Consider the following 18,796-nt stretch of genomic DNA (forward strand, 5'->3'; position numbering starts at 1 on the left):
CAGTTCATTTATTTCTCTGTTTTTTTAGATCATTTCTACAAGTTGCTGGTGCAGATTAGATTACTCAAACATTTGAGCAGAGGAAGAAAAGTTCTGTATCTACTTTTTGTCTCCTTGTTTTTTAGACGTAAAAACATCCATCTAAATAACCCCTGCGTTAAAACAAAATAAATTTATAATTCTGTCAGGTTCTCTCTTTTTATCAGAATTGTGTGTGATGTGCCTGCATCAACCTGAGTGACCTTTTAAAGTGGATAAACTACATGTTTTGTTTTTAGATGTAAAAAACATCTAAAAACATACAATTAGAAAGATTTGCTTCCTTGTAATGACAACATCCGATTAATGACAACATCCGGTCAATGATGATATCCGGTTACGTCACAGGATGTCCCAGCCACCGGAAGTCCCGCCCACCTGTCAAAATTTTCACACCTCGTTTGATTGAAGGATGTACATTTAGTCTCTACTGTCCACTGTCTCTACATGCTCATCCAGGAGGAGTGAATGCTGCAAGTCACTGACTGGATGCAATCTGCTGGGTTTCCTTAGATAGAAAAACGTTTTATCCAATTTGAATAAATAACTGAATCTGACTGCACTGTTCAATGGTTAGGATTAATTGGAATGTATGAACCTGACTTTTGTGAAGTGCCTTGAGACAACATGTGTTGTGAATTGGTGCTATATAAATAAACTGAATTGAATTGTGGCTAATACCTTCATGGAACTTACTTGCTGTAACTTACAGGCTATATCTAACTCATTGTTTTCTAAAGCCAATATGTTATTTTCAAGGAACTTTCTGGATTCTTATTCAAAACACACAAGTTACTTTCTGCCTTCACATTCCTAAAAATTACTTTTTTATGAAATTAGGTACTGACATTACTTTTTTTTTTCTGGAACTTTCTGGGTATTTTTATTAACTTCAGAACAGGTTACCTTTAGAACGAACCAATATAATTAGAAACTGTTCTGTAAATTGAAACTATTCCTTATGTGAAGCCAGCTGCAGACACATGCAGGTCTGCTGTGCGCACAGCTGCTAGAAAATGACAACTGTGGCTGCTTGGGGGAGAAATGTTGGTGAACTCTCTTTTCTCTGTTTCTTTTATCACTTACGGTTTCTGGGGATGATTAAATATACATCAACACTCTCCTTCGTCTGTTGTTTTATCTTATTCTTGGGAGGCTGTGGGATGATGTGGGAATGGCCTCTGGACTCTGACTTACAAATACCATCAGGCTTTGGCATAACATTTTCAAATTAACAAATTTTCATGAAAGATCTGAAAAAAAAAACACTGCAGCAGTTCATGTGAAATACATTTTACCACTGCAAAGACAAAGAAGGGAGAGATTTTACAGAGCCACATACAAAGATGTAATCCCAACAAATACCATGAGCAAAGCAATCACCAGAAACTGAAGGTAATAAAAGACAATCTGAATAAAATAGTTTTTGTTAAGCCAAGGTAATAGAAAGCAGGAGAATATAAATTGACCAGAGGATTAGTGACCGTGAAAGGAGATCAGATCTGCACAGCAGGAAGAGGAGTTAGAAGGAATCTGAGAGGAGTTAGAAACATGTGCACATCAGAGACCGTCACTATGAGAGAATGCCAGCCATGCTGGAAAAGGCAAATGTAGCTCAAGGCAAAGTAGGAAAGCATCTGCAAGCTGCCTAAACAAACACACTGGTTTGGAAATGAAGCAACTGAAACACAACAGGGAATATTTTAAACATCATATACAACAAACTGTTGTTTGTATGATGGCACATCCTCTGATGTGCAGATTCTTGTGCATCATTCAATCAAAAAGACAATCAATGTTGTACATGGATTGCATCACCCTATACATTATTAAAAATTAAGCTACATTAAAGCTTGTTGTTTACTTGGCACAAGTAAAAAAAAAAAGTGTATCTGTTGTGCTCTGTTTGACTGCAACATTTATAATAAAGGAAGATTACTGGTGTGTTTTTAACAACACACTCTTCTAGATAATTTAGGTAAAAGCTCAATATTTCAGATGGCTGCAGAGAAATAAAAAGAAGAAAAAAACACATTTGTCCCAACATGTGAAGTCCATGAGCAGTGTTGTGCAGCACATTTCTCTTCAACCTTGCTGTAGACTTGCAGAAAGCACAGTTAGGGTAAAGCATACAACAACAATGACTGTCAATTACAAATATGCTACGCATGCATAATGTAATAGATTATAACAGTGCATGCTGCGCCCCATCAATGTGAGTTAACAAAACACACAGTTATCAACACTGATACAGATACTATGGAGAGCCGTTTCATTCAAAATTAAATAAATAAATAAATACTGCTATTGATAAATTATTAATAAATATCCCCATGAAATAAAACAAAACAATGTTTATCGTATTTTATTTAATTGTTAATTTATTTATTTCATAATGCAGTTTTATTTTGTGACACTTTTATTTTGTAAAGCTGCTTAGTATATTGACTTTTATTTTTTAACCCCATTTTTCATTTTAAGCTCTTTTTAATTCATGTTCTTATATTCATATGAGGGGGCAGAGTTTTATCTGTGGGGCGGCGCTTGGACAGCAGGGCCGAGGTCAATTCGTGGCTGTGGCAGACAGAATTGGCTGGAGCTGTCACCAGAACTGCCACAGCATGCCGGACGCTGCCAGGGGATTCCGCGAGGATGTCAGAAGGTGCCAGACCGGCCGTAAAAGCCTGCCACGGCGGTTGCCGCTGTTTTTGTGGAAGCTAATGTTGATTATCGGCAAATGGGATGTCATTATAGTTACTATTGTCTGTAGAGCTGCCACCGGAAGTGATGCCAAGGCAGCTGGTTTTGTGGTAACCACTGCTGATTATCGGCAAACGGGATGTCATTATTGTTATAGCCTGTTACTTTTAAATGATTATGTCTTTATTGGTTTTTATTTAATAAACAGTGTTAGACCCATAACATAAGGTGGCTGTATTTACTTGAGACGGAAAATAAGCAGCACTATGTGTGTGTATGACGTGCTGAAAGAATGACGAAGACTTATTGGACAGTCGGTTTATTATAGAGCACGATCGGCTATTCTGAATTGTCACACACAGAAAATTATAAATAAATGCTTAAAAACACGCTTGCACTCTGTGGAAGTCCCTGGCCACAAGGCTGCCACAGGGTGCCAGACTAGCTGTAAAAGCCTTTAACACGCTGCCACGGCGGCTGCCGCTGTTTTTGTGAAAGCCAATGCTGATTATCGGCAAAGGGGATGTGGTTATTGTTACTATTGTCTGTTTGTCAGTAATTACTGTCATATGATGATGTCATTATTGGTTATTATTTAATAAACAACGCTAGACCCATGCGGTATTTTCCGGCCGGCCTGGCACCATCTGGCATCCTCGCGGAATCCCCTGGCACCGTCCGGCATGCCGTGGCAGCTCCAGTGGCAGCTCCAGCCAATTCTGCCTTCCGCTGCCACGAATACAACTCCGGCCCCTCATTTGAATATAAGAAAATGAAATGAAAAGATGAGCTTAAAATTAAACAAATAAAAGTCATTGAAATACGTAAAGTAGCTTTACAAAATAAAAGTGTCACAAAATAAAACTGCATTATGAAATAAATAAATAAATAAAACTTGAAATGAAATAAACAAAATAAGAAAAAATATATATTTTAACATAATTGTTTTATTTCACGGGGATATTTATTTATTTCATGGAATATTTATTAATAATTTATCAATATTTATTTATTCAATTTTGAATGAAACGGCTCTCCATAAGATACAGCTCACTCACATCAACAGACTAAAACAAATGCTGGATATAATAATGACAGAGACATAAAGACATAGTGAAAAAACGGTGGAGCAGAGGAGAGGAAGCGGAAACTTTATGCATCGGAGCTCTCAAAGTCAGTATTCCTGCACCACGTACCTGTTTCTAGTAAAATCATTCAAATCTAGTAATTTCATCATACACCTTGGTCTAAAATTACTCATATCAAGGTTTGGTTCAGAAGTTATGTCTTTATTTTACCAATACATTTATTTTGACTGGAAGTAATATTAACATTAGAAGTGGCCCAATTCAAAGTCCCAACTTTAACCTTGTAAAGAATCTGTGGAGAGAACTAGAGACATGGATCTCCTTGGAAAAGATGGATTCTTAACATAACAGAGGTGAAATGCAAAAGGCTGATCAGCAATTACAGTTTACACAGCATTTGATTGCCACAGTATATCTATTGATTATTGAGAAGCATAGAAACTATTTTTAACATGCCAATTAAAAAAAAAAAAAAAATTCTATAAAAACAGAGAAATGATTTTCTCCTAACATCATGCCGCTTGTCATTGTCTTCCAGTCTCGTTTCCTATCAAACAAACATTCTTGTAGAAAGAAAATATTTTAATATCTTAATCCAGAAGTAAGAACAATTATGGTCTTAACTGTGTATTTTATTTTTATCTGGGAAAAGTGCTACATAAATATATGTTAAAAAGCAGTCTGTTTTATTGTAACTTACTGGTTACTTTATGGAACTTAAAGGTTACCTTGAATTCCTATTTATATAAAAATAACAGATTACTTTCCTAGAAATGAGAAAGTTCTTTTCCTGAATGTTCTACAGATTACTTCCTTGGTAGTGACATTTTGCCATCTGACTGTTAGAAGTTACTTTCAGTCCAAATGTTCCCGAAAAGCTTATTTTCCACTTGAACTTTCCCAAATCATAATTATTTTGTTTGTTTTCTTTTTGTTACAGGTTTTATTTAGGTACAGCTTAGTTTCAGATTATACTTTCCAGCATTTACAGGTTATTGCAAATTCTGAAAAAAATTAACCTGTTTTTTTTATTCTTTTCTTCAATGTCAATCAATTTATGATTTTTATCTGGGTCCTATAAATTCAATGTTCTTCCTCAAATAGGTACATTCTATTTTAATGAATCTGCAGGTTTGCATTGAAACTTACAGGTTAATTTGAGCCTTTAGATGTTGGGCCTAGCCATCAACAAAACGTAGCAAAGAATCATTTCACGTGCAGTTATTTACCTCTGAAGCACACTAAACTTGAAAAATGATAAATGCAAAAGCAAGAAAGACATGAGAAATGATCCCATGTTCAGCCTGGTACATCTGTCCTGATTCAACGATGATTTAATCTGTGTGTTAATCTAAAATAATATGGAGAAATTCTGAAGACTTTGAGGATTTTTGGTTTTGATAAGCTCCTCCTAATGAATTGTCCTCAGGAAAAAACATATGGCTTAGTTTCTTCTGTAAAGTCAGACCTTGATGTTTTTAGGTGTTTCCATCAACAAATACATGTGAAAACAGCACAAAAATAAGTCCTATTCTTGCATCACTTGCATTTCATTCATTATACTTTATTTGTTTTCTAGTTTTAATCCTACTTCAAATCTGTATTCTGGTAATTTCCCTCTATGAAAAGTAAAACACAGTTATCTTGTGTGGAAGTAAATGTGTAAAAGTACTTCTGGCAAATGTTTCAGTGAAAGTACCTTTCTAGATTTTTCTGTAGAATATTCTTGATAATTGTCATGTTTGGTGATGGAGTTTAAACGAAAATTCAACATGGAAGACTCACCACCCCGTCTCGTCCAATCACTCCTCACTGGCTGCTCCAATCAACAGCAGGTCCGCACTCCTCCTCAGCCAATCATCTCCCAGGGCATCACTTTTAAAGACCCTCTGCTGAGGTTCGACCCTCCTCCACCCCTTCTCCACCATGGGCTCCCAACTCCTTCCATACCAAGGCCTACACCACCACCAGGATCGGATCCCAGGGGGGGAAGACGTACCTACTCATAATCCTAAAATGTTTATTCAAACCTATTTCATCCACAGCGTGTATGTCTCCCTCAGGGGTCTGAACGCCAAAGAAATAATCTTTAATTAATAAATTATTTAACTGTCTTCTTGTTTCTCCTTTATGTGAGTCTTTCCAGATTGAATTGTAATTATAATAAACAAAAATTTGCATAAAAGAAGTATATTTGTTCATGCCAATGCTTAAAAAAAAGTATAATACAGACAAAAAAATCTGTAAAGGTAAATGAGAGTATATTATGATTAATTGTGAGTTTAATTCAATCCTGTAGAGACTCACAATAAGAAACACAAAATGCGATTAGAGAAGTTACACGATGAAGGTTTATTTGTTTGGCACTCAGACCCCAGAGGAGGACATGAATGCTGATAATGCATGAACTGATGAACGTCTTAGAATTAGAATTAGAATTGTCTTCCCCCGGATCTGGTACTGGTGATGGAGAGGAAGCCTGATGGTAATGGAAATGAGAATCCAATGGAGGCGATGTGGTGGAGGAGGGTCGAAGCTCGGCTGACAGCTGGGAGATCCATGAATGAGACACTTTAAATGCAGAGCCTTGAAGGATCATTGGCTGAGGATTGCAGACTTGAAGCTGGAGAAATGTGAGGTCCCCTCCTGCCTCCAACGATCTACCATCATCCCGGTTCCCAAGAAACCCACCATCCTAGGATTAAATGACTACAGGCCTGTAGTCCTGACGTCTGTGATCATGAAGTCCTTTGAGCGGCTGGTGTTGAAGCACCTGAAAGACATCACAGGCCCCCTGCTGGACCCCCTGCAATTTGCTTACCGAGCAAACAGGTCAGCAGATGATGCTGTTAACTTAGGTCAACACTTCATCCTGCAACACATCGACCACCCAGGGACGTACGCCAGGATCCTGTTTGTAGACTTCAGCTCGGCCTTCAACACCATCATACCAGACATCCTCCACCAGAAGCTCACACAGCTCAACGTCCCAGCCTCCACCTGTCAGTGGATCAACAGCTTCCTGACGGACCGACAGCAGCAGGTGAGACTGAGGAGCATCTTCCCCCGATTCAGATCAATAAGTACTGGTGCCCCCCAGGGGTGTGTTCTATCCCCACTCCTCTTCTCTCTGTACACAAATGACTGCACCTCATCGGACTCGTCCGTGAAACTCCTTAAGTTTGCAGATGACACCACTATCATTGGACTGATCCAGGACGGTGATGAGTCTGCATACAGACAGCAGGTGGATCGGCTGGTACACTGGTGCGGTCAGAACTACCTTGAACTAAACCCACTCAAGACTGTGGAAATGGTGGTGGACTTTCGGAGAACACCACCCCCATACACCCCCCTCACCATCCTCAACAACACTGTATCGGCCGTGGACCACTTCAGGTTCTTAGGAACCACCATCTCTGAGGACCTGAGATGGTCTTCACACATAGACAATGTTTGAAAGAAGCCCCAGCAGAGACTGTACTTCCTGAGGCAACTCAAGAAGTTCAACCTTCTACAGGAGCTGCTGGTCATCTTCTACACTGCCATCATTCAATCTGTCCTGTCTTCATCCATCTCATTGTGGTTTGGCTCATCCACAAAACAGGACAGGTCCAGACTGTAACGAATAATCAGGACTGCAGAGAGAATCATCAAGGCTGACCTTCCCTCCATCCAAGACTTATACAGGTCTAGGGTCAAGAAAAGAGCTGCCAAAATCTCTGCCGACCCCACACACCCTGCACATAAACTGTTCAGAGTTTTACCTTCAGGCCGCCGCTACAGAGCACTGTTTACTAAAACCAGCCGCCACAGAGACAGTTTCTTCCCCCAGGCTGTTTCTCTGATGAACATTCAATAGAGTACAGAACAACAGCATACAGATGTTGCAAATGCACCTTTTCTATTAGATATGTGTATATTGTACATTGTAAATTTGTATATTCTGTAATGCAAAAACAGAACAAAAGAGCAAAGTGTACCGGAGGCAAATTCCTTGTTTGTAAGTATGAACTTGGCAATAAAGCTGATTCTGAATGTGATTCTGATTGGTTGGCACGGAGACGCACGGAGAAGCCTTTGGATGAAGCTGGAGGAGGGGTGAGTCTCCCAGATTGAATTTTCGTCATTACTCCATCATACATTCATGTGAATAAACAAAATAAAATATTAGAATTATTTGACAGCCCTTAACATGGAGAAGCGTTTTTGGAAATATAGAGAGAGGCACTGACAGAGACTAGTTATTGTTCATTTTCTGGGGCATTACCACAAAGCATGTGATAACGTGCTTGTGCTTAGGCCACCCAAATGGATTATTAGGATTAGGATTATTTTTGCACAACAAATGTTTCATCAGCTCATCCCCTTTCCTAAACATAGTTTTTTTTTCTGAACTTATAGGTAATTTCTAGAATTTGTTGTTTATTTTTGGGTCATGACTTTCTAAAAGTTAGACGTAACTTTCCGCAAATTTTGACGGTTTTTTTAAGAAGTTACAAATTATTTTGGCTTGCTTTTTTCCCAGAACTTTATGGTTACTTTCAGGCATACTGACCCAGTCTATATTTGTTGATTGTGTCTGCAGGTTACATTTGGAGACTGAGTTATAATATGAGGTAACCCCTATAACATTCATGTGGGTCAGCTGCATTCAATTATCAATAGGAATATAGATATAGAGTATTTCCCATCAGCAGACACTGCAGCAGATGAAAACAGTGCTCGATTTAAAATTGATAGAAGATGGGGTGTGTGTGTGTGTGTGTGTGTGTGTGTGTGTGTGTGTGTTGGGGGGGTGCAAAGAATAAATGCATACATCAAAAGACAGGAAGGTGGTGGACTGGAAGTTCAGTCAGCTCTTTGGCTGACTCTCTGCAGAAACTAAGTCAGAACATCTACAGATTGTGACTTTCAGTTTCAGTAGACAACATAACTGTGAGATCAGGAGAACAGGTGTATGTCTGCAACAGGGAGATGCAAAGAAAAACCAAAATAAAGGCTTTAGCACCTAAATAGCTTTCTGAGGCTTTGGCTGTACAGTTTACCATAGACCTTAATGCATGTGGTACTGAACCAACCTCCCTTGCTGCCATGTTAAAAACTCCTACATTGCTTTAGGACATATTATGGTATTTTGGAAGTTATTTTATTCATTTATTCATCTTCTATACCGCTTATTCTATAGTGGGTCGAGGGGGAGCTGGTGCCTATCTCGGGAACAATAATCAATGAGTTTGACAAGGGGAACGGTCTATAATATCACAAATATAAAAAGTCATCATCAGGTTAGATACAAAAATCTTTACCAGAAATTCAGGATCAAATTCAACATAAAATATCTGATTTGGTGATACAAAATGTGTATGGGGATGTTTATACAGTACTTTTTACTTAAGAATCACAATCAGCTTTAGATTTAGATTTGAATTCATCTAATATTTTATATTCAGTAAAATCCTTTGGTAAGTCCTTCAACAAACCACATGTGGGTTCAACCCTTCCCAATAGCTATGTACTGATCTCTAAATTACCGTTTCTCTCAAAAATCACTGAAAACACAGACTTAAATGATTTTATGGTGGCTAATCCTGTCATGAATGTATTTCAATCCAGTTTTCATAAACTTCACTCCAAAGAAATGGTCCCACTGAAAATTTCTTGTAATCTCTTGCTGGCAGCTGACGCCGTAGAGTACACCATTTGATTTTACTGGAACTAACCTCCATATTTGACACTGTGGACCATCACTTATCATGATATTTTGATACATATACTGAAGGACTTCTTTGGATTTTCTGATGTTGTAAAATATTTTAAATCATATCTTGCTGAGAGATCTTTTTCAGACCCAGCAGGTCTGTTTTCATGTGTACCATAGGGATCTATTTTGGGTCCAATCCTCTTTTTATAGTATATTTAACCATTAGGTAAAATTATTTAAACATGTGTCTTATCACATGTATGCTGGGGACATTTAATTGTATTGCTCCTTTAAAATGTCTGAATTGTATAAACTGCATGAACTTAGCATATATTTGTCAGAAATCAAACTGTGAACTATCTGCACATTAACAACAAAATGACAGAAACCCTGATCATTGCTCTCAACAACGGTTATCAGGCAGCATGTGACCTTTTTATCTGCTTCTGTGAAAGATAGTCTAAAATACACTGCCTGGGCAAAAAACAAGTCTCCACCTGGATTTAACTAAGCAAATAGGTACCAGCCTCCCATTGGATAATTACTGCAGGGACGATTATTTTTCAGCTGGCAACAAGTTATTTAACCCCAACTGGTGCAATGAGTTGCTTCTCATTTCTTAAACAACCATGTTGAAAGACACATCCCGCGGTCGTGGAAAAGATGTCAGTCTGTTCCAGAAGTCAAATCATTGGCATGCATCAAGCAGAGAAAACATCTCAGGAGATTGAAGAAACTACCAACATTGGGTTAAGAACTGTCCAACGCATTATTAAAAACTGGAAGGATAGTCGGGACCCATCATCTTCGAGGAAGAAATGTGACCGGAAAAAAAATCCTAAATGATCGTGTTCGGCGATCACTTAAAAGTTCGGCGAAATCAAATCAAAGAAAAACAAGAGTAGAACTCCAGGCTGTTTAATAGTGAAAGTAAGAGCATTTCCTCAGGCACAATGTGAAGGGAACTCAAGGGATTGGGACTGAACAGCTGTGTAGCCTTAAGAAAACCAGTAATTAGTGAGGCTAACCGGAAGAAAAAGGGTTCAATTTGCTAAGGAGCATAAAGATTGGACTCTGGAGCAATGGAAGAAGGTCATATGGTCTGATGAGTCCAGATTTACCGTGTTCCAGAGTGATGGACTCATCAGGGTAAGAAGAGAGGCAGGTGAAGTGATGCCCCCATCATGCCTGGTGCCTATTGTACAAGCCTGTAGGGGCTGTGCTATGATCTGAGGTTGCTGCAGGTGGTCAGGTCTGGGTTCAGGAACAGTATGTGTTCAAAGAATGAGGTCAGCTCAATCACCCAGACCTCTCAGGTCTTCTGGCTCAAATCTACTCTGCATACCCAGAACCAGAACCAAACATGGAGAAGCAGCTTTTAGTTCTTATGCTCCATTAATCTGGAATAAACTCCCAGAAAACTGTAAAAGCGCTGAAACCCTAAATTGCTTTAAATCAAGATTAAAAACCTATTTGTTTAGAAGGGCCTTCGTCTGGGCCATCTAAACATTATTAGTTACGTTTTCAGTCCAATTTTCCTTTCATTTTCTTATCCATCATTCTATTCTCTTTATTTTTATTTTTTTTATTTTATTTTTAAATTACTTCTGTTGTTTGATTTTCTGTATGATTGTAACGTTTTTCCGTATGTACAGCACCTTGAGTGCCTTCTTGCTGAATAGCGCTATATAAATAAACTTGACTTGACTTGACAGCACATTTTGATGTAAGTTGTATGGTGGCAGGGAGGTGCAAACCAACACTACAAAGTCTGAAACACTTTTACAAACCCTAAACAAATTTACATTTGACAAAATCAACCGGAAAGGGAATTAACCAACTCCGTGGCTAACTCGGAAGTGATTACAGGAGCACTCATAGTGATCCAAGATCGAGTAGTGTTTTCACCATTTTTGCAACTATTCCTTCAGTTGTCTAGATACTGGACTGCAATAGGTGTGGTAGTTGCAGATAGCACTTAAAATATGCTTTAAGGATGACTGAGGGATCAAAAATGAGCGGACAACAAAATATGATACTATGAATATATTCGGTAACTTAGTAAAAGATAGATGGGAAATATCTAACACTGACAGGCTTTAATTTTGAAGTTCCACATCAGATCTTGATGAAATTCGATGAGCGGAATCTGGAAGTGTTCTTCTATCAACCTGAAGTGAGACCGGTCACTGGAAGAAAAAAAAATAATAATAAGCATGGAAGCTTAGAATATATAAATGGACATTCTCAAATAATAAACACACAAATTACCACATAAAACTGTGACAAAAATAAAAATGATATGTCTATATATATTTGGCTTTTAAATATCTAATAAAAATAACAGAAAGAATGACCTCAACCACCACGAGTCCGTTCATTTAAAACCTATTGATTTCACTAAGATCTCAGCGAGTCCACTGTCGTAATTCATGTTTTTTCGAACAACAAAAGCGTGTGAGGGCTGATTTGACCGTCATTTCTTTTTCCTGCTCTCAATGGAGGTGGACGCTTTTTCTCTGTCTCCCGCACCCCTCCCATATCTGCCCTGCTTCAGCTCTGTGTCTTGTGTTTTTTTGGAGCCTCTTTTTTGCATATCTTCCAAATTCTTCCAAAATATGGATTTGGTCAGCTGGTCTCTCAATGCAATTGATCAAATTTTCTCGACGAGAAGACAGGGGTTGGGAGAGCCCACTTGCCCGGACGGGACATTTTTCTCCGGAAACACGATGGACTCCTGGCAGAAGTGGAGGATTGTGTGTCTGTCGATAATGTCAGTCGAGGATGTGGAAGATGTGTATATAATTGGATGTTTGATATCAGGATTTCTGCTTTTTGGAGTCAGCGGTTACCTGGCATATCGAGAAATTAGGAGAATGTCAGCAGCTGTTCTGGTCACTGTAAGGCTGCCTGGCATGTGTGATGGGATCTTCAGAGCGATCAACACTCAGACTGAGATGTTACGTGAGCTGAATCGCAGACTGGATGTGATCCTTACACAGTATTGCAGGCAGGTTGCAGTTCCTGGACTCAGGGGTGAAATGGATTAAATCTTGGAGAAAGTTGTTCTCTCGGATCTGGCAGAAAGACCAGGAATTTGGCAGTTTGGATTCGCCTTTGAGAAGCACCAGCAAGACTCTCAAGGCTGACGGAAAATTAAAAGTCAGCCTAACCCAAATAATTATTGTTTTTCTGAATCTGGCTCCCCTGCACGGCCTTGATGGCTGGCTATCTTCAACTTCTCCTGGAAGTTATGTAAACATGACGCTCTGCTCCCTCTGCCCCCTCCCTTCCCTGAGGACATCTGTGGACCTGCTCAGAACTTTGTGGCCGGTTGATGAACATTCCAACATACCATCAAGGACAATGGCCTCTGTGACAGTGCTTCATGGACTTACTTGCACACACACACTCGCACACACACATGCTCAAGATAAACATATGCACCCCTCACACCACCCTCACCGTTCCCAGCATGATGTTGTTTTGTCAACTTGTTGCTTCTTTGTTCTGAGGTTTTTTGCAATCTCAAACTGTATCCTGCTAAGGATAAAGTGTGAAATATGATTTTTTCTCTCTACTTTCCTAATGTGGCCTCTTTTCCCATCTAGCAAGGGCAGCACCTGTGAGTGGGCAGCAAAGCCTCGATGACCCGTGCCCCCCTTGGCTTGTGTCATGATGTATGTTTGGATGGGTTGTATCTTTGAATTGAATTGAATTGAATTTCGAAGTGGAGGCAGCTGGCTTGACCACAGTAAAACAGAAGCAGCCGCCGTGGCAGAATCCTGGAGGCTTTTACAGTTAGTCCACCACATTCCGGCAACCTGTGACATGCTGTGAGAAACATCACGATAACCATTCATGATCCATAATAAACTGTTTTGTGGAATGTCTCTTTATCATCCTTTTAGCACGTTATACATACACATAATGCTATTTAGGACGTAGTTTCAATCTCAAGTAAATACAGCCACCCGATATTATGGGTCTGACACTGTTTATTAAATAAAAACCAATAATGACATCATCATTTGAAAGTAATTACTGGCTAACAGTCAATATCTAATGACTATAATGACAACCCATTTGTCAATAATGAGCATTAGCTTCCACAAAAACAGTGGCAGCCGAGGGGCAGCATATTCTACAGCTGGCCTGGCGCCCTGTTGCACCCTCCGGTGGCAGAAGTACCATTTCTAGTTGTTATTGCCATGAATTTAGCTTGCTGTCTCTCAGATTCTAAGAACCAACCAGACGATAAACAAAACCGTGTAATCTACTCATATTTGTGCCACAAAACAGGTAAAATGACACTCGATTGCGGTCCGTCTTGGATCACCATGAGTGATCCCGTTATCACTTCTGGGTCAACCTCGGAGTTGGTACATTCCCTCTCCACTAGATTTTGTCATTTTTAAATGAGTTTCAGGACGTGTAAAAGTGTTCGACGTGTTGCTAAAGTGTTTTCTGAAATGTTAATTTGTTTTTGCAAATGCTAAATTGTTTGGGGACTTGTAAAAGTGTTTCACAACTAGTTAAATTGATTTGTGAAATGTGAATTTGTCTCAAGATTTGTAAAAGTGTTTCAGATTTGTAATGTTAGTTTGCACCCCCCGGCCACCGTACAGTGGTTTAATGCAGTTTAGAAATCAAGGCTTTATCATGTGCAAATATACCAACATATAACACAGTCCTAATACTGTCTAACATACTGTAAACATTTAACACAGGCACTTTCATTTTGTATTACAATCTGTGAAAACTAGTATGAATTACTATCTGCCTACTTAATAAGGTGAAATTAGAAATTTGTATCATGATTTTAACTATTTTAAAATCTCCCTTTAATTACTATATAGAAAATTTTTTATTGTAACTCCTTCTCTTCATGTTTTGTTCAATCTATCGCAGAGTACAGTAAAAAATAAAGTTAACTCGATGTAAACTAATGTACATCTCTAATCTGCATCAGCTACACACATTGCATAAAAATACATGAAAAATTTGTTAATTTGCATCCATAACTGTCTTGGTCCATTTTATGACATCCATCCATGTTTCCAGCCAGGCCATGTAAATATGGAACAAACAAGTATGGCTGTGCTCACATCCTGCTACACACACTCCATTTCCTCCTTCTGCCTACACTGAGAAAGAAACAGTGAGACGCAGAAGAACACCAAGAACTGCTGCGAGTGTCAGAGATGATGAGTGTGCAGAACGTGATGAGCAGCCATTTAGGCAGGAATTCGCTTCTTTACAAGAAGAAGCCTCTGAATCTCTGTTAGCATTCTTAGTGGAATACTGCTGCATCTGAAAACAGGATAGCAACAAACTGTTCTACTGCGAAGGAGACAAGAGGAAAATAAGACGCTTTGTCCTTTTGGTTAATAGAAACCAACATGTGTAAATATTTGGCCTTTTAAGCTTGTGCTACATTTCTGGACATTAAATTTCAATTTCTAGTTAACACAAATAGCAAATCAGCCAATCACATGGCAATGACGTGAGGCATTTAGGCATCTAAATGTGATGAAGATGACTTGCTGATTTTTGCACTGAGCATCAGAATGAGGAATAATGGGAAATTAAAAGAATTTGGTAAAGTTGTGGCTACCAGAAGAACCACTGACCTACAGGTTATGTTTCCCCCCTCTAGACCTTTGCATTCAACTCTGGAAGTGAAGCTGTCAGTCAAATGACTCTCGCACACCTTAATGATGCAGAAATTGTAATGTTGTTACAATAACAATGATTGAGGAGAAAACTCTAAAGCTTTACAGAAGAACAACAAGGAGCTTCAGTGGACAACTGTAGGAAGAACTTTTTACCATGTAGAAATTACTATGAGAAATCACTGATTAGATTTTTGACCCTAACAGCACTAATCATGATTACCACTATTAAAAGTAGTTAAAAACAGCTTAAAAATCTCAACATCAGTTTCTCATGACTTCTTAAAAAACAGGACACTAATATTTTATTGATTGTATGACTGTATTAATTGTATGACTTCTCTTAATATTTTATGTACACACATGGCTACAACATGGTTACAGAGCATTAACAATAATGCCAGAAAAGCTTGTTAGGGAGGAATTTTTTCAGCTTTCTGAAGCAGACCTGGACCCCGCAACATAACAATGACCCAAAACATACCAGTAAATGTACCAAGAACTGGCTGAGAATTAAGAATTGGACATTTGTGGACCTAGTCAAAGCCCAGATCATAATCTCATTGAGACAGAATATACTCCTAAAACATTTCAGAGCTGCAAATGGGGCAAACATTCCTGAGATCAATGTCAGAGATGGTATATGGTTAGGAGAAGAACCTCACTGAGGTATTTTCAGCCCAATGGGGCAGCTAGCTATCAGAGGATAGGGTGTCCTAACCTTTCCTCAGGTAGAAAACATATTTTGAATATCTTTTGTCAAAAAACAAGGTTGATTTTTGTGGTTTACATGTAATTTAATATATGTATTTAACAGAGATTAAAAAGTGAGATTAGACATTTTCATGTGAACATTTAATGCATTTAATGTATGTTGATATAATTTTAATCTATTTCACACAGAAAAAATGTTATGTTTATTTCTGTCTTCTTCCAGATGAAATTAAAACAAAAGGGGTTCAGAAAGTTGAACAGCTACATGAAAAAGTGAAAGGAGTTTGGGAGATTTGTTAGCATATCTAATTGAACTCCTCAGGGCTTGTGTCCTGTTTAGTTTATTTTCCACTCATAAATGAATGATCCCCTTCTCCTCGCCTTCTACCCATTTTTGCCTCTCTTTCTCAAATCTGTTATCCAATGAGATCAGAGTAAAGGCATGGGGGGAATACCTTACTTTGCTGGACCAGGCCTGTGGTGAGTTTCAGCTGCCAAAACCTCCCTCAAGGATTTAGGTATCTCTCTGCTCACACACACCACACACAGAGATGAGCAAAGTGGCAAGATTATCGCACACTGAAAAGGACAAGGGGCATCGGTGTGAAAGGGAATGACAGAAAATAGATAAGATATGATGAAGAAGAAGAAAAAAAAATGAATTAATGATAAATTCTAGAATTGAAAAAGGACCAGAACTGATGAAAAAAGAAAAACAAAAGACAAATCTAATTTATACACCTTCTTATCACCTTCATCTATCAGTTTATTTGGAGTTTCTTATTCTTTAACACATTCATTTATCTTTACTTCTTTCTCCGCCCTTCTATCATCCATCCTTGCTGGCCTCCATTCATCAACTGAGGAGGACACGGAGACACTTGACTTTGACTCCGACATCCAGTTTGCTCAGCAGTTCAAACTTCACTCCTAACACACACACTGAAATTTGATCCAGAAATCTAGATTGGGGTCATTAGCATTCAGTTTAATTCTACTGAATCAGTCTGCAGGCCTCTGCGTGAACTCAGAAGTGCTTGAGATGTTCGGCACTTTGTTCATCACCAAACAAACAATCACTTGTGTATGATGTCTCTGCATCTATTATGCTCCCTCTCTCCCTGAAGCCATGAAAAAATAAGCTCTCTGCATGTCTCAGAGTGCCTGCACTGATAGACTGACAGGATCAAAAAGGAAACCAGGCTAACTAAGATAAACCTGCATGTCAGCACCACATATGCTGGAATATAACTGATTCTGTCTGTTGTGGGATCTTTGATGTTTAGTGAGAAAATTCATTTGAAGGTTATTTTTTTAATCACACATTTGATTGTTTACTTGGTTGCTTCAGAGTAAACAGCAAAATGGAAATGAGCATGAAAAATAAAACAAATAAATCTTTGGTGCACAGTAGTTGTGTGTCACCCTGCAGACATTGTTTAGCACTTCTACCTTAAACTGCACTTTCCCCTTCTCCTTCCTCTACTCACTTTCCTCTTAGCTGAGTTCAGCAGTCAGCCATATCCCATAGGGGTGAGATGAGGTTAGAGCAATAGATTTAAGAGCTAGCTGAACAGAGGAAAAGGGAGAGCAGGTGAGATAAAACTGAGCTAGAGAGAAGGGGTTCACAAAGACAAAGGATCAGCTGGTGAGTCTGAAGGAATGAGGAGTTTAGAGGTGATTTATTATAACAGATAACCCCTATAGGAAGTTGAAATAAGCCATAAGCCAGCCTGAAAACATTAGCTGAGAGATACATGTCAAAGACAAAAAAAAAAAAAAACAGGTTGGGAAAAATAAACATAAACCTTTGAATAATTAAAATGTAAATAAATGAAAGATATTTAAATCCACTCACCATCAGCATGAATATCATTTTATGATATTAACTTTATTTCTAGTGTGGAATGATTATGCAACTACAATAACCCAAAAATAATCCTAAACTAAAGCACCCAGTCACCTAAATCCTAAAATGTGTTACCTCAACAAAACCAGGTCTTATACAGAAACCTCTCCATTTTGATCATGGCTCATTTTATCACCTTCTTGTCTGGGAGCATAACATGATTTGTTCAACAACACTCATTAGATTGACCAGTGATCCAAACAATGGGAAAGTCCAAAGAATTTAATGAAGATCTAATAAAGAGAAAAGCAGATTTATAGGACATCTACACACGATTTCCAAGATCATCAGCTAAAAAACTGTACATAAGTACAAGTTTTGTGTATAGCTAAGGTCTGGAAGTAGATCCAAACTGGCCAGGTTAAGAGGTTTAGGAACAGCTGACGGCTGTCTCGTGTTGGGTAAACCCCAACCCCAGTGGATGAAAGGGTCGCATCCCTGTGACTTCGGGTTAGGGACAGGTCTTTCACTGTCGTTTCGGCCTACGGGCCGAGTGGTATTGCGGATTGCCCTGCCTTCTTGGCGTCCCTGTCAGGGTGCTGGATAGTGCCCCTCCTGGGGAATCCATTATTCTGCTGGGGGACTGATGTCGTTTCCCACGTGGGACATCACCTGGAGAGGCATGATCAGGAGGAATGGCCTCCCCGATCTAAATCTGAGTGGTGTTTCGTTATTGGACTTCTATGCGCATCACGGATTGTCCATAATGAACACCATGTTCAAGCATAAGGGTGTCCATCAGTGCACTTGGCACCAGAACACTCTAGGCAGGAGGTCAATGATCGACTTTATTTTTGTATCATCAGACCTTCGGCCGCATGTTTTGGACATTCGGGTGAAGAGAGGGGCTGAGCTGTCCACCGATCACCACCTGGTGGTGAGTTGGATCTGCTGGAGGAGGAGAAAGCCAGACAGACTTGGCAGGCCCAAGCGCATAGTCAGGGTCTGTTGGGAATGTCTGGCAGGG

The 18,796-nt window shown here is 39.0% G+C and overlaps 1 protein-coding gene across 3 annotated transcripts in view; it reads right to left on the minus strand.

Annotated features, from left to right (window-relative positions):
* lrfn5a (leucine rich repeat and fibronectin type III domain containing 5a) overlaps positions 1-18,796 on the minus strand; it is a 186,510-nt gene that overhangs the window by 80,213 nt on the left and 87,501 nt on the right. Inside the window, exon 3 of one of the 3 annotated variants that reach the window (XM_047345796.1) lies at positions 11,626-11,720. The exons of the other annotated variants lie outside the window; for them this stretch is intronic. The gene's annotated coding sequence lies outside the window, so the exon portion shown is untranslated. The remainder of the gene's footprint in view (positions 1-11,625; positions 11,721-18,796) is intronic. 3 annotated transcript variants of the gene reach the window in all.

This window comes from Girardinichthys multiradiatus, chromosome 19 (genome assembly GCF_021462225.1).
Source record: "Girardinichthys multiradiatus isolate DD_20200921_A chromosome 19, DD_fGirMul_XY1, whole genome shotgun sequence".
Taxonomy (NCBI): Eukaryota; Metazoa; Chordata; class Actinopteri; order Cyprinodontiformes; family Goodeidae; genus Girardinichthys; species Girardinichthys multiradiatus.